Here is a 16,768-nt window from a genome sequence, read left to right on the forward strand (position 1 = left end):
GCCAGGCCGCATTTCACATTTAGGGATGTTATAACATGAAACTTTTCACTTTGTAACGTGATAAATCATATATTGTTATCACAAAAAAAAAGTGTCTCGTAGAACATGAAAATATCTTGTTATAAAGCGAAAAACCATCTGCACGAAACTAACTACATCCTCACAAACAGCATCAACATGGAGGAAAATACAGCAAGGAAATATAGATTTACCTTCTGCCGTCTCTGTGTAATTATATTAGCAACACAGGCCGATATGTAATATCTAACATCTGAAACAACAACATGTCAGTTTTCACAGAACTAAGGAAATAAACAACAGGTTCTTCCTTAAAGGTCAGGGACTCACAGCGAAGGGAAAATATGATGCGCCGAATGCACCTTCACACAAACTCATTACTCTAGCGGGCCAAACTACTAATTATGTATTAAATTAAGGAAAACATGGACTACATTACATTTTCTGAGCACTCTTTGTACAGAGACAGTTTCACATAAATAGGGTTACCGTCTGGACAGTCGGGAGAGAGAGAGAGATGGTCGAGCGAGGTAGACAGTGAACAGAGAAAGCGAAAGTAGACAAAACAAAAGTTTTGTGAAGGTTTTGTCTACTTTTACTAAACGTGGACTCTGTGGAGGACACACACACACACACACACACACACACACACACACACACACACACACACACACACACCTGCAGTGAGAGCGGGGAGTCCAGTGGAGTCCAGCTGCTTCACAGTCTCTGCTCTGCTCTCCTGTTCACTTTCTGACTGCTGAGCACTTTCACACAACTCCCATTAAAAAGAGTCAACTTCCTGTTTCCACACAGCGGCTGCTAACACAGGACACTTTGGAGTCAACTGGACAATCTGCACTTTGAGCTCAGAGGGAGCGGCACGGCGAGGCTCTGCTTTCACTTTCCGGTTCCGTTTACGGAGCAGAAGCGCCACCAAGTGGACATGAAGGGAACGTCTCTCAATTCTTTCCATCAGTCCAGACAATATAAACGTGAACACCACGCCTCTCACCTGGGTACGACGGTGTCCTGGAGTCATTGTAAGGGCACAAAATGAAGCGGGTGGGGTGGGGGCTAATATTTATGACGTTATGAAGCCAGAAAAACTAAAACATGTGTTCACTGTACAGAAAAAAATACAGGGCTAAGGAAGGCTGGTGGGTAATATTCTCAGATAAAAACTTGGATATTCTGTCAGATTAAACTCGTAAATTTATGGGGGAAAACCTCCCAAATATATGAGAAAAAAAACTAAAAAACATTCTGAGATTATAAAGTGAGAAATTTTGCAAGAAAAAAAAAAAAACAGTGAAACCAGTTTGTCCTCCTCCTGTGGGATCCAGTCTGAAGGAAATCCTGCTGGTCTGAGTCCAGAACCCCAACCTCCTCCTCAGCATCTGGACTCTGAAGAGACGTTGCTGTGACTTGGGCCGATTCAGAAGAAAACAATCTGCTGATTCTGGGCTCAGATCAGCAGGATCTCCTTGTTCCTGTGGGATCTGCTGAGGGGATCAGCTGCAGGCCTGAGACACGGCCAGCAGGGGGCAGCACAGGTGGATTTACGTCTTTTCTTGTAAATTTGTGACTTTATAATAATAATAATAATAATAATAATAATAATAATAATAATAACAATAATAATAATAAAGCTTTATTTGTACAGCACCTTTCATACAAGAATTGCAGCTCAACGTGCTTCACAATAAAAGAAAAAAAGAACATTTGAAAAACAATAAAATAAAACATTAAAAACAGCACAGGGTGAAATTAAAAGGAAAAGGCTAAAAACGAGAACTTTGAAATAAAACAAAGGATGCAAATAAAACGATAACAGACAGATAAAACAGGAGCTAGTTAAAGGGCAGAGTGAAAAGGTGGGTCTTTAGTCTAAGATATCTAGAGAGCCGGCTTCCCTGATGTCTAAAGGTCATGTGTTCCAAAGCTTGGTGGCGTAAGCAACAAAGGCGGCATCCCCAATTTTCTTTTGACTTTTGTGGGGAACCAATAAGCCAGCAGCTGACGATCACAGTGCTCTTTGGGGTGCAGAGCCAATAAGAGAGTTGGCAATGTAGCTTGGTCCTAGCCCATGAAGTGCTTTATATACAAGTAGGAGAGCCTTAAAGTCAACTCTAAATGTTACAAGGAGCCAGTGTAGGGCAGCTAACACCGGACTAATATGCTCTCTCTTCCTGGTTCTGGTTAATAAGCGAGCAGCAGAGTTTTGGATTAAGGCTGAACAGAGTTATAGAATCACCTTTTCAGGCTCTTATCAATTTACCTCGGAAATAAAGACCACAGCTTTCACAGATGTGTTGATTATTAAATGTTCATTTCAATGTACAGATGCAAACAAATTGACAAATTAATTAAATCAGTGGCCAAGGAAACTCATACAGACTAATTAAATTGATAACGATTAATAGGCTAATTAATAACTGATAACATTAACACATTAATAACAAGAACAAGAACAAAGTTATAGCTGCACATCTCCGTGGAAAATCTCCATGATGCTGAATCTGCCTCAGCAGGTGCTGTCCGTGGTGCTGAATCGGCCTCAGCAGGTACTGTCCGTGGTGCTGAATCTGCCTCGGCAGGTACTGTCCGTGGTGCTGAATCTGCCTCGGCAGGTACTGTCCGTGGTGCTGAATCCGCCTCGGCAGGTACTGTCCGTGGTGCTGAATCTGCCTCGGCAGGTACTGTCCATGGTGCTGAATCCTCTGAGGCATTTCATTCTCTTTATTATAGAAATTAAAGCTCCATAAAATTCACGGAGGATCTTGTTCAGCTCTTCTTTCCTTACAGGTGAGAAATCAGCTATTTGCCCGGTGTCAGGTAGTCTTGGAGACATTTGACGGCCCAAGACGTTGACCGGGCCGTACCAGCTTCAGGTCCTGACCTCTCCATTATGCAGGCTAACAAAGTTGACAGCGGCTTTTGATGCAGGTTTCAGTGTTGCCATGGAAACCACACAGACTCCAGCAATAAGATATAGGCCCTTATATAGGGCCTTATACAGGGCACAGTCACCTGTCAAAGACATAGATGACATGTAGAAAAATATAAAATATACTTTTCAGAATATTTCTCATGGTCAAACCATAAACCCTCATGGAACAGAACCTGTAAAGTGATAAAATATAAGCATCAAATAAAACAGCAGGCTCGGCTTCTATATAAAGATCCTTGAATATAAACATTGTTCATGTGGGAACAGAGTTTTTAAGGTGTGTATCCAGTACGCTTCACCTCTTTTTAGAGGCAGTTCATGATTTTGGCCTCTAGGTGGCAGACTAACCTGTTCTATTCCAATGAAACCTGGACTAGAAATATGACTGGAGTCACTGAGGTGGACAGCTACTGGATCTTCCTGTCATTCGTCCAGACGCTACTTTTGTGTTCACTGCTTCACTCTTTGAACTTTGTAGATGTTTCAGCGACATGTACCAGGCCACAAGGAGCAGCAGATAAATCACATGGTGGAGGCTCAGGTGATGCTGCTGCCAACACGACACCATTTCCCTGCATGTGGGGTGTGTGTGTGTGTGTGTGTGTGTGTGTGTGTGTGTGTGTGTGTGTGTGTGTGCGCGTGTGTGTGTGTTTCTCCACACAGGAGGCGACTCTCACCCCTCAAATTCACACAGAGACACTGTGGAGTCATATAACCAGAGGTCAAACCCCGGGTACAGAGGCTCAGTGAAGGTGCTGTTGAAGGTGTGGAGGTGGATCAGTGTGTCAGAGGAGACGCTGTAGAAGGACAGAGAGCCAGCAGGCCAGTCCAGATACACTGCCACTCTGTGAGAGGAGGAGGAGACATGGATGTCTGTCTCTCTGCTGTTGTGTCTGGCAGTGAAACCATCATCGTGGCAGGTCAGACTCCAGGACTTGTCATTCCTGCCAAGAACACAGTCATCACTGTTTCCTTTCCTGCTGATTCCTCTGTAAGTCACTCCCAAAGAAATCCTTCCCTCCCTCTCGACCTCCCAGTAGCAGCGACCAGTCAGACCATCTCTACACAGGATCTCTGTCCAAACGTCAAACCTCTCTGGGTGATCAGGATATGGCTGCTTCTCTCTCCCTGCTGTCACCTTCCTGTTGTCCTCAGACAGGATGAGGTTTCTGTTTGCTGTGTTTGTGTCCAGTTTGAGTTCACAGGAATCTGATGGAGAGAACAAGACACAACAGACCTGCTGTGGTTATTATCTGTTGATTTATTAACAGTTTGATTATTGATTTTTTAACACTGATGACACGTGTGTTTATTAATTTGTATGAAATAATACGAGAAAAACACTGTTATTGGAATTGGAGGGTGGTTTAACAAATCATCATGTCTTCGTATAAGTGTGTTAATTGTTTTTGATCTTTGTGTAAAAATTTGTTTGTAAGATGTGTAAATATTAAAGGAATAAAGATTGTCTTTGTGGTGGAGCATCAAATGTGATTTTGTTTGGTTCAGCAGGTAAAAGCAGCTGAGAACAAGCAGCAGAAACTGCAGCTGCAGCGTCTAAACAGCTGAATGTTTGCTGCTTTGTGTTCAGGAGTCAAACTAAATCCACACTTACACTTCCTCAGACCTGGTTTCAACCACTGCTCTCCACCATGGTCCACCCTGGAGGAAGAAACAGAGTCAGAGCAGCAGATTCTCTTTGAGGATGGAAACATGGGCAGTAAATAACCTTCCCTATGAAGGATTTAGCAGACCACCTCACTCATATCCACCATTCAACATGAAACAATATTCCTCAGGCCTCTATAAGACATTGTGTGTGTCTCTCCATACCTGAGAGCCTCCAGTCTCCAGGTTGGATCCTCCAGTCCAGCAGAGAGCAGCTTCACTCCTGAGTCTCCTGGATGATTGTAGCTCAGGTCCAGCTCTCTCAGATGGGAGGGGTTGGAGCTCAGAGCTGAGGCCAGAGAAGCACAGCCTTCCTGTGTGAGCAGACAGCCTGACAGCCTGCACACCATCACAAACACAATCAGTCCACCACATCATCTGCTTTGTGTTTTCACCAAAACCTACACAGGTTAGGAATCTGATCAGTGACATGAAGCTGCATGGAAATCAGGATTGAACTGGTCATGTGTTGAGCAGGTTGAGGAATCCTGACCTGAGAGTCTCCAGTCTGCAGTGTGGACTCTCCAGTCCAGCACAGAGCAGCTTCACTCCTGAATCCTGCAGCTGGTTGTCGCTCAGGTCCAGCTCTCTCAGACTAGAGGACTGGGAGCTGAGAACTGAGGCCAGAGCTGCACAGCTTCTCTCTGACAGATTACAGCCACTCAACCTGAAGAAGAAGTAAGGATGAACCCATTATTTACTTACTTATTGTTTTGTATACAAAACACCAGGTTATGTCTTAAATATATCCAGTTATCTATGAACCTACACAGATTTCTTGGAGGCTTTGACCAGTGGCAGCAGCCCCAGAAGAGCCTCCTCTGAAGCAGAGTATTTCTTCAGGTCAAACACCTCCAGATCTTCTTCTGATGACAGTAAGATGAAGACCAGAGCTGACCACTGAGCAGGGGACAGTTTGTCTGTGGAGAGACGTCCTGAACTCAGGTACTGTTGGACCTCCTCCACTAGAGAATGATCATTCAGCTCATTCAGACAGTGGAACAGGTTGATGCTTCTCTCTGGAGAGGGATTGTCCCTGATCTTCTCCTTGATGAACTGGACTGTTTCCTGATTGGTCTGTGAGCTACTTCCTGTCTGTGTCAGCAGGCCTCGTAGGAGAGTCTGATTGGTCTGCAGTGAAAGACCCAGGAGGAAGCGCAAGAACAAGTCCAGGTGTCCATTTGGACTCTGTAAGGCCTTGTCCACAGCACTCTGGTAGAGGTGTTTTAGTTGGGAGGTTGATTGTCCTTCTGACAGCAGATTGACTCCAGAGTTGATGAATGTCACAAAGACATGAACAGCAGCCAGAAACTCCTGAACGCTCAGATGGACAAAGCAGAAAACCTTGTCCTGGTACAGCCCACGCTCCTCTTTAAAGATCTGTGTGAACACTCCTGAGTACACTGAGGCTGCTCTGATATCAATGCCACACTCTGCCAGGTCTGCTTCATAGAAGATCAGGTTGCCTTTCTCCAGCTCCTCAAAAGCCAATTTTCCCAGAGACAGGATCATCTCCCTGGTCTCTGGAGTCCAGACTGGATCTGTCTCAGCTCTCCCATGAAACTTGACGTTCTGCACTTTAGACTGAACCACCAGGAAGTGGATGTACATCTCAGTCAGGGTCTTGGGCAGGTCTCCTGCCTCACTGGTTTTCAACACGTCCTCCAGAACTGTAGCAGTGATCCAGCAGAAGACTGGGATGTGGCACATGATGTGGAGGCTTCGTGACGTCTTGATGTGGGAGATGATTCTGCTGGCCTGCTCCTCATCTCTGAATCTCTTCCTGAAGTATTCCTCCTTCTGTGGGTCAGTGAAGCCTCTCACCTCTGTCATCATGCCAACGCACTCAGGAGGGATCTGATTGGCCGCTGCGGGTCGTGAGGTTATCCAGAGGCGAGCAGAGGGAAGCAGGTTCCCCTTGATGAGGTTTGTCAGCAGAACGTCCACTGAGGTGGACTCTGTAACATCAGTCAGGATGTGGTTGTTCTTGAAGTCCAGAGGAAGTCGACACTCATCCAGACCATCAAAGATCAACACAACCTGGAACTGCTCAAACCTGCTGATTCCTGCTTCTTTGGTCTCAGTGAAGAAGTGATGAAGAAGTTCCACCAAGCTCAACTTTTTCCCTCTCAGCAGATTCAGCTCTCTGAAAGTCAATGGAAATGTGAAGTGGACATGTTGGTTGGCTTTGTGTTCAGCCCAGTCCAGAGTGAACTTCTGTGTTAAGACTGTTTTCCCAATGCCAGCCACTCCCTTTGTCATCACTGCTCTGATTGGTTGATCTCTTCCAGATAAAGGTTTAAAGATGTCTTCACATTTGATTGGTGTTTCTGGTCTGGCTGGTTTCCTGGATGCTGTTTCAATCTGTCTGATCTCATGTTCCTCATTGAGCTCTCCACTCTCTCCCTCTGTGATGTACAGCTCTGTGTAGATCTGATTCAGAGGTGTTGGGTTTCCTGCTTTAGCAATCCCCTCAAACACACACTCAAACTTCTTCTTCAGGTTAGATCTGAGTTCACGTTGGCACCCTGCGAGAGTTCCTGAGTGAACAAACAACAAATAACATCAAAACATGGATGGTACATTCAATGTGAGACTAGGCTTGTAGTCAACCTAAGAAAATCTTGGTCGACTTGGTCGATTGAATGACACACTGGAGTCGGTCGGCTCTGACAGGCTGCATCACGTGCACCTTTGCAACATCACAGCCTATGATTTCCCAAAATAGTACTATGTCAAGCTGCCGTCATTGCGGGTGTGTGCACCTGCAGTTATAAAACGATTATTAGACTAAAACTCTGAAATATGCCAATTCTGATATGTTTCTACTCCAAACTGACGGAGCAACCTAACGCAGACATGTTAGCTTACCGTTTTTAGGTGATATGCCATGTTGGTCGTTGAGCTGTGATACACAAACTGTTGTTTGCAAAGTTTGCATTCGACTTTTTTTCTATTTTGGTAAAATGCTGCCACACTGATGACGTCTTTGACATGGCAGAGGACTAAATGTTCATTAAACATTCTTAATGAAGCAAATATTCAGAAAACCAGGCCTATTTTTTTCTTCAGTTCAGAACATACGGGCCTACCTGTCTGTCTGCAGTGGGTTGGGCTAATCCAAAAATGTGAGAACAAGGGGGGTGTTCTGAAGACAGACTGTTAGCTGTGAAAAAATGTTTTCTGAAAACACCCCATTAGCACTTAGTGCTTTACTCCTGACAAAATTAACATGGCAAATTATCGACCAATCAGATTTTGGTCGACCAAGAACGCATCGACCGATAAATTGACCAGTTGACTAACAGACTAAAGCCCTATGTGAGACATTATTATTTCCTGTGTCTATTGCCTCATTCTTTAACTGATTTTTTTCATTTCTACTTTATTTGATGGTCACAGTAGGGAGATAAAGGAAAGGCAGGGGAGATAACATGCAGCAAAGGGCCTGGGCTTGGATTCGAACACAGGATGCTGTGATCAGGACTCGGTCCTAACAAGTGATACCTGCTCCTATCAGGTGAGCTTCCTGGGATCCCTGTATTAGCCCTTTTGGACTGTAAGAACTTAGCAAACTGTGATTTGCCCTCAAAGCTGTTTGCCAGGTTCTTGAATTGTTCCACGACATGGTTCCAGGTAAAGGTCCTGGAACCTGATTTGGCCCCTGCTCTGAGGGTGATAGTAAAACCTGAGTTGCTTGAACTTTTAGCAGCAACTAGTAGGCCTGTCCATCTTGACTGGTCCAAATGTTGTCTTGACAACACTTTTGTAAACATGAGCTGTCAGAGGAAGACAACACAAAGCCGCAGCACCAAACAACAGACTGCAGGAACAAACAAAGAGCTGCATGTCCTGATCAGGATTTGAGGAGAAAAAGGTTGACAGTTTTATAAACAACACAGCGCCGCCTCAGCTGGAGAGCCACCACCACAGTGGCAGAACTACAACAGACAATCCTTCTGTTATTTTGAAACCGGCTGACTGAAAAGAGAGCTCAACGTGAAACTGAAACCAACCAGACTTGGTGGATGCATGAGACTTGCATGGAATCTGAACTGTCCCTGTTAAAGGAGTTGAAAGCCTCTTACTGCTCTGCAGATGCTCAGCCAGCTCCTCCTGCTTCATTCTCCTCAGGAAGTGCAGTGTGATCTGCAGAAAAGCCTCTCTGCTGCTCCACCTCTGCTCTTCATCCTCACCGTCCAACACCTCCTCATCCTCGCTCTGACTCTCTAAGCATTCTGGGTAATCTGGCCTCAGAGACCTCTGGAGGTTTTTCAGCTCCTTCTTCACAAAGGTGACCATGTTCTCCTCCAGCAGCTGCAACAGAAAAATCAAAGAATCAGACTTCCACATTAAAATGTGGACACAAAACACCAAATCAAATCCAGGTCAAAGAGGCTGAAAGATGTAAAGAGAGCAGCATGGAGACGATTGTGAGCAGAATGGTTGTTTTTCAGTTGGTATGTTGTTGTACATTTACACACCATAAATATGGAGGCCAGGTCTGTTTGATGCTGCTGGGCAGACTGAGCACTGGGAACCTCTGAGCTCTGCTGCTGGACTCTGTGGAGGACACACACACACACACACACACACACACACACACACACACGCACACACACACACACACACACACACACACACACACACACATTAAATGTTTTGAAAAAAGAAACTCAGTCAACAGAGTCTGAAGGTTAGAACCAACTCTGTATCTCATGACTGTGAATCTGAAAACAGAAGAAAAAAATCTGTTTTATCATCAGTTTGAAATAATTACCTATGTCTGTCTTTAAAGTTAATAAAATCCGCCATAGACCCCTCACTCTTCATGGACACACAGCTGGGCTCAGGTTGAGGTTCAGGTTCAGGTTCAGGTTCAGGTTCAGTCCTTCAACACAACACACACAGAGCTTTTCCTGTGAATAATGCTGCTGTGCTGATTTGCCTGCTGAGCTCTGAGATGGAGAACAGTCATGGACAGTCAGAGATCCTCGTCTTACCTCTGAGCTTTGGTCTGGCTGTCATGTTCTCCAGACAGAGTGGTTCTAGAGGCGGGGAACCTCCTCTCTCTCTTCCCAGCCGGTTCCATAGCAGAGCCGACACCTTGACACAAACACAGCGGCTGATTGATGACAACAAGCTTTCCATGACAGGATATACGATACTGATATTTAGTTTCCTGGGGTTACATTTGTGATAATTCTTTTGTCTGGGTTTAATTTAAGAATTATTTTTTAAATATATACTTTTAACTGCTTACAAATTTCGTGCTGCATCACGTTATCACGTTTTTGGTGTTTCATTCTAATCAGGTTCCAAAGGGTTAAAACTGAAATAGCTCTTGGTGAATCAACTGCATATAAAAACAAACTCCAGTCATGCTGATCCGAGCTGTCAGACTGGTTCTGTAACTCTGTGCATATTTCATGGATGAAGAGTTGAGATTACATTCCACCGACTCTGACCTCTGTCACCAAGAAAAAACACATTTAAAACACTTGAGACAAAACTGATTTTCACATCAATGTCAGACATCAGTGTTATGACACAATGAATATTTACATCTGCTAACACAGAAATCAGGTTTGGAAAGACTTCCCAGCTCCTTGTGGTCCCAGTGTGCTCTCAGTGGTCCAGCTCTGAAACACAATGTAGGAGCCTGTTCATCAAACATCTCTAATGATCCCTGGTCGGCTCTTTACCTGCTGAGTCACATCCACATCAAATCCAAGAGACTTTCAGCTTCACCTGGAGAGGAAACCCAGAGAGAGAAGACGCTGCTGACTCTCCTGAGACAGTCCTGAGTGTGTGTGTGTGTGTGGCTGATCTGAGGGTGCAGTCACTTCCTCATAGAGGCGTCTGTCTGCAGCCTGTAGCCAGTAGCCAGATACACACGCCCACAGCAGAAAAAGGAGACGCCCACCCCACTCAGGCAAGGTGATCTGAGGGTGCGGTGACTTCCTCATAAATTCATCAGGTGATATTAAACAGTGTTGAGGCCACACAAACACTAGTGTGGCACAGTTCCACCTGCTTCACCCAATCAGAGGCGAGTTCATTTAATGTTTTGATAAAAAAAAAATCCAAATTGTTATGACCCCATCTCAGGGTAACCGCGGACACAACACCTTCCTCCACTCCCAAGCCGGGTAACACTAAATAGGATAGTGTTTATGTTACAGTTGTGAGGTGAACTATGTACAGTTGCAGGAAATAAGGAGGAAGTTATGGGGCGGACCTCTGCCAAAATAACAAACTTAGATGAGCCGGGGAGTCAAGTGAGGATTTTGTTCTTCGACTTCTCGAGCGCCTTTAACACCATCCAGCCTCTGCTGCTCCGAGAGAAGCTTGGACTAATGGGAGTTGAACCCGCCCTCACATCCTGGATGACTGACTATCTGACTGAAAGACCACAGTATGTCAGGTTGGGGAGCTGTGTTTCTGGGACGGTTGAGAGCAGCACTGGTGCTCCTCAGGGGACTGTTCTGGCTCCGTACCTGTTTACCCTGTACACATGTTTACCCTGTACACATGTTTACCCTGTACACATGTTTACCCTGTACACATCGGACTTCAGTTACAACTCGCAGTTCTGCCACATTCAGAAATATTCTGATGATACAGCTATTGTGGCATGTGTGCGGAAGGGGCAGGAGGCGGAGTACAGGGACCTTGCGGGAGCCTTCAGTAGCTGGTGTGAGAGGAACGGCCTGATCCTAAACACCAAAAAGACCAAGGAGATGGTCATGGACTTTTGCAGGTCTAAGCCACCGCTGCAGCCAGTCAACATCAGGGGCGAGGACATTGAGGTGGTGCAGTCCTACAGGTACCTGGGGGTGCACCTGGACAGCAAGCTCGACTGGTCTGTGAACACAGATGTGGTCTTCAGGAAGGACCAGAGCAGGCTCTACTTCTTGAGGAGGCTCAGGTCCTTCGAGGTCTGTGGGGAGATGCTGTATATGTTTTACCAGTCGGTGGTGGCGAGTACCATCTTTTATGCTGCTGTCTGCTGGGGGGGCAGTGCAACAGAGAGGGACACCAGAAGGCTGGACAAGCTGATCCAGAAAGCTGGATCAGTGCTGGGGAGGCGCTTGGACTCACTGGGGATCGTGGTGGAGAGGAGGATGCGGACCAAGATGTCTGACATCATGGACAATATCAACCACCCCCTCCACCACACCCTGGGGGCGCAGGCCAGTAGGCACAGTGGGCGGCTAACTGCACTGCGCTCCAGGACAGAGCGCCACAGGAGGTCCTTTGTCCCTACGGCCATCAGGCTGTACAATGGTTCAGTCTTGGACAGGGGCCGCTGACCTAGGCTCTGGTGACTCTTTTAGCTTATTTATCATAACTCAGTCCGGACTCTTTTATTCTATTTATGCACTTTAAACACTTTTTTATGCACCTTAAACAGTTTTACATTATCAGGCTCACATTTTTATTCTCTTTTTGATTGATTGAATGGCCGTCTTTTTTTATGGTGTATGTGTTTGTCCTTTGTGGTATATGTATTTAATGGTATATGTATTTTGTGTATTATGAGCTATGTGATACTGAGAACTTCCCTGAGGGGATGAATAAAGTACTTATCTATCTATCTATCTATCTAACACAACAATACTAACTCAGAGACGGGAGATAACCTACAAAAGAAAGAGAAAACAACATGGAACCTAACTAATCTCCCTGACTTCACAAAACCAGGACAGAAGGAAAGCACAAAGAAAAATAGCAGCCCATCCCTACTGTTACTTATCTCATGGTATGTTGAACAAGAACAATATCTAATCTCTGTCCACACACACACACACACACACACACACACACACACACGCAGGCAGACAGTCGGGTTGGGAGTGGAGGAAGGTTCCTCATTCCTCCTCCACTGGTGCCCTTTTATAATGCCCGCCCGCTGGCTGGTCCAATCACAGCCATCACACAAATCACGACACAAACACACACACATTAGACACAGCAGTAGGACCACAGGTCGTAACACCCCCTCCCTTAAGAATCAATCACTGCCCTATCATGTTTAATTCCATAGAAAAGGGTCAGTAAACAGAAACAATCACTCCAAATCAACACAGGAGAGCACATCTGCCAACACTTTATCAACTCCCTTTTTGTGGCAGATTTGCAAGTTAAACCAGGGGACTGTGCTCAGTAAAAACCTGAACTGGCTGGGCACTAGAGCCTAGATGCACTTCAAAATGGTCGACCACGAGCAGAGGAGCAAGGGCTTCCTTTTCAATGGTGCTGTAATTTTGTTTTCTCAATTTCTTTTGTGAGGAATAACAAACAGGATGATCTACACCCTGTGCATCCTCCTGAAGCAGGACGGCACCGGCACCACAGCCACGAGCATCCACTTCCAGCTTGAAAGGTCGCTGGAAATTTGGGGCAGACAACACCGGAGCGCTGCACAGCAAAGCTTTAGCAGCGTTAAAAGCACACTGACAAACTGGAGACCACCCCACAAATTCCACTGTGGGGCTAGAAACAGTCATGAGAGGAGCCAACACATCAGAGTAATTTCAGCAAAATTCCCTGTAGTATCCACGCATTCTTAAAAAAAACGGTGCAGTGCCCTTTTGGTAAGAGGAACAGGCAAATCGATCGCTGCCTGCACTTTTGCGAACATTGTGTTTAACACACTCAGCGTCTGATAGCCATTTATTTTTTAACAAGTGTAAGTGTAGCACTTTTATCACTATTTATTTAATAAAAACTTATTTGGCTACTGGACCAGTATCTAGGCTCAAGGGACTGGTGACATAAACTAGAAATGACAAGACCAGAGACTCTTTTTTTTTTATAAAAAATAATCTGATAGTTTACTGAAGAATAATAAAATTTTATAGATCAGTAAAATAAATAAATAAATAAATAAATGGATGGATGATAAATAAATGAAATAAAATATGTACAATATATATATATATATATATATATATATATATATGTGTGTGTGTGTGTGTGTGTGTATATACAAACAATATTCTCTAACTCTTTTTGATACCTCTTATGTTGGAAAGGGTTAAGATATTATAGTTATGTGTTTTGATATTAGAGTGTATACCTATATATTAGAAATTAGACCGGTCTTTTAATTCTTTAATCGAATTCCTAATTATTTAATTCTGATTTTATCTGTTTCTTTTCCTTGAATTAACTCTCTTTCTTTTTCTCTGTTATTTTTCATTAAACAGTTTTCTTCACCTTACATTAAAAGAAAACAACATATATTCATTGAAAATATACAGGATATCCAAGTTCAGTGTTCACTTAATATTCAGCTCAATCTTATCAATAGAATTTCTACAACACAAATATCTTATATAATTCAGTTCAGTTCTCTTGTCGTATCCAATCCCGTTTTGATCAATTCAGTGTTAGTAATCCAAACCGTGCGGGTTAGTAATCCAAACCGTGCGGGTTAGTAATCCAAACCGTGCCGAACGGGTTACAGGTGCTGGGGTAGGCTCGCCATCGAATCCTATCGACGTGTGTACGCTGATTGCGGTTACACAGAAGAGGAAGGGGGTGTCCTTGTCCGCTGTCGGGCAGTCTCCACAGGTCGGGCAAAAAACCTGGCCTGCATAATGGCCATAAACAATACATATATTAAATAATTGTCTTTCCAACCGAAGGGAATGGATAACTCGATCAATAAAGGCTACATGGCTGTTTCAAGGGAGTAACTGCTCCGCTCACCGCTGAGTGCGTTGCCATGGTTACCCGCTAGCGTCTAACAAAACGTTACGACTATTCAACATAAAACCGATCACATAGTATAAAATAATCAAACAGAAGATATTACTACAGGGATTACTAAAGTTAAAACTACACTTTTGGATAGAAAAACAAATAAAACTTATCAGATTTACATGTTAATAACTACATGTTGTTTGATTGATTATTTACCGCTGACTCGTTACTGTGGAACATATTCATTCGGAATTAAAAGTGGGAAGAAACAATTAAAACTCACCAAAACCGTCTTCAACTGTTTCACAAATCGCCACTGGGATGTAGCAGTGTATGTAGTCCGTTTTGAAAAGAATAATTTCTTTTGTAGGGGTTTATATTTCTGTTGTATCATGAATTAACTTTTCCGTGGGGTCTCTGTCTCTTTCTTCCGTTGGTGTCTGTCAGTTGAGCTCAGCCGGCTCGCGCACAGTGTTTACTGTGTATCTCACCTCTTAAAGGGACAGTAACACATTAAATGTAGGGGGAAACATTTAACATGAAATGGGATATGATGTAAATATATAATATATGTTTATATTTTTATGGTTATTAATGTTATATGTATATATTTATTATATATTTATTTCTGTTTCCCAATCATGGGTTACATAAGCATGAGGGCCCGTGCATCATATGACCAAAGACGAGATCCACCAGGCTGAAACCAAGGGACTGCTGGGTTGATTCCCTCACGGCAAGCAGCAAGAGTGAGAGGCTCTCATCCCACTCTTTGTCTGATTGGAGGCAGAACTTTGGGAGTATGGATTTTAGTGTTTGGTGGAATTGCTCTAACGCACCTTGTGACTCTGGATGCTATGCACTGGATTTCTGATGCTTTACCCTGAGCTCCAACATGACCTGCGAAAACATTTTCGACATGAAGTTAGACCCCTGATTTGTCTGGACAAATTTTGGCAGTCCGCAAGTGGAGAACATTTTGACCAAAGCCTTCACAACAACTTTGGATTTAATGTGGCACGGCCTGTGGATAGCGCCTAGCAGCACACATTATTGTCAAGATCATTTTCAAGACAAAATAGCTTAAAACTACTGATTTCGTAATTTTTTTTCTTCCTTTTCCTAAGTAAGTAGACTGTGTGTTTTATGTGTGGGCTGGAGGTCTTACTGCTCTTACTGCCAATCTCCTTACTGAACTTAGTCAGTTAGTGACCCAGAACCTTGAACAAACCTCTGCTGTACAGAGCTGTGAGATTGTGAGTTGTTATACTTCGAGAATCCCAGATTTTGACATTGCATGGTCATGCACAGCTGAGATTGAGCCCAGGACCAGCAACACAGGAGTTAATACATGGTTTTCCACATGCAGGTAACACTAACATAGAAACTTAGCAAAGAGTCTTAATTGTTTGCCTTCCCTTAGGGCATCTGCAGTAATTTGTAACTTGTATTGCACTGCCAGCCAGCACTGCCTGCTTCAGAGACATTTTCAGCTCTGCTTTAACCTGCTGCCTCTCCACCTGCAGCTCCATCTATCTCACAAAATGGAATGGCAAGGAAACAGCGCCCTCCACTGGCTGAAAAGTGGCACTGTAACAAAAACACAGTAACAGTTCACCAGACTGCTTAGACACATGGAGCTGCAGGCCTGGAGAAGCACTGCAGCTTCAGGAAATGATTTACAACTGGTCCAGATCCTTAACCCAACCTTCACCCCCCAGAAACATGCTGAAACTGAACCGTCTCTAAACAGTTTAAGAGCGTTGGTCCAGAGCTGTTGGTGTAAACCTGCACATGCTGAAACTGTGGGACTGAAACTGTTGGCCTCCACAGCATCGAGCAGCAGGTCTGGAGAAGCCCTGCACTTCTAGACCATTTCACACACACATGAATGCAGTTTACAGGGAGGCAAAGGGGACATGTTCACCCTCATTTTTGCAAATGACTGTTATGTCCTAAACACACACACACACACACACACACATAAACAAGGCTTATCAACATACCCACCCATACTCTCAGGTCCACTTCCTCCATCCAATTAACCCTCCCACCTGCTCGTCTATCCACCACGGGGTCGAGAGCCTTCCGCCACTTGGCCCCCGCCTCTGGAACTCACTGCCACCGACCATACAACACTCAGACTCTGTCACTACCTTTAAATCACGCCTTAAAACTCACCTCTTCAGACAAGCCTACGCACTTTAATCTTGGGACTGGAATGACGTCACTGTTGACCTGACTGTTGTTTTATGTATTGCACTTTATGTTTTTCATTGATTGTTATGTTTTATTGATTGTTTTTATTGTCTTTTTTATTGACACCTTGAGTGTCCTGAAAGGCGCCCTTAAATAAAATGTATTATTATTATTATTATTATCATTATTATTATTATTATTATTAATGCAGTGGGAGTG

The sequence above is a fragment of the Myripristis murdjan genome, chromosome 24, assembly GCF_902150065.1.
Source record: "Myripristis murdjan chromosome 24, fMyrMur1.1, whole genome shotgun sequence".
NCBI lineage: Eukaryota > Metazoa > Chordata > Actinopteri > Holocentriformes > Holocentridae > Myripristis > Myripristis murdjan.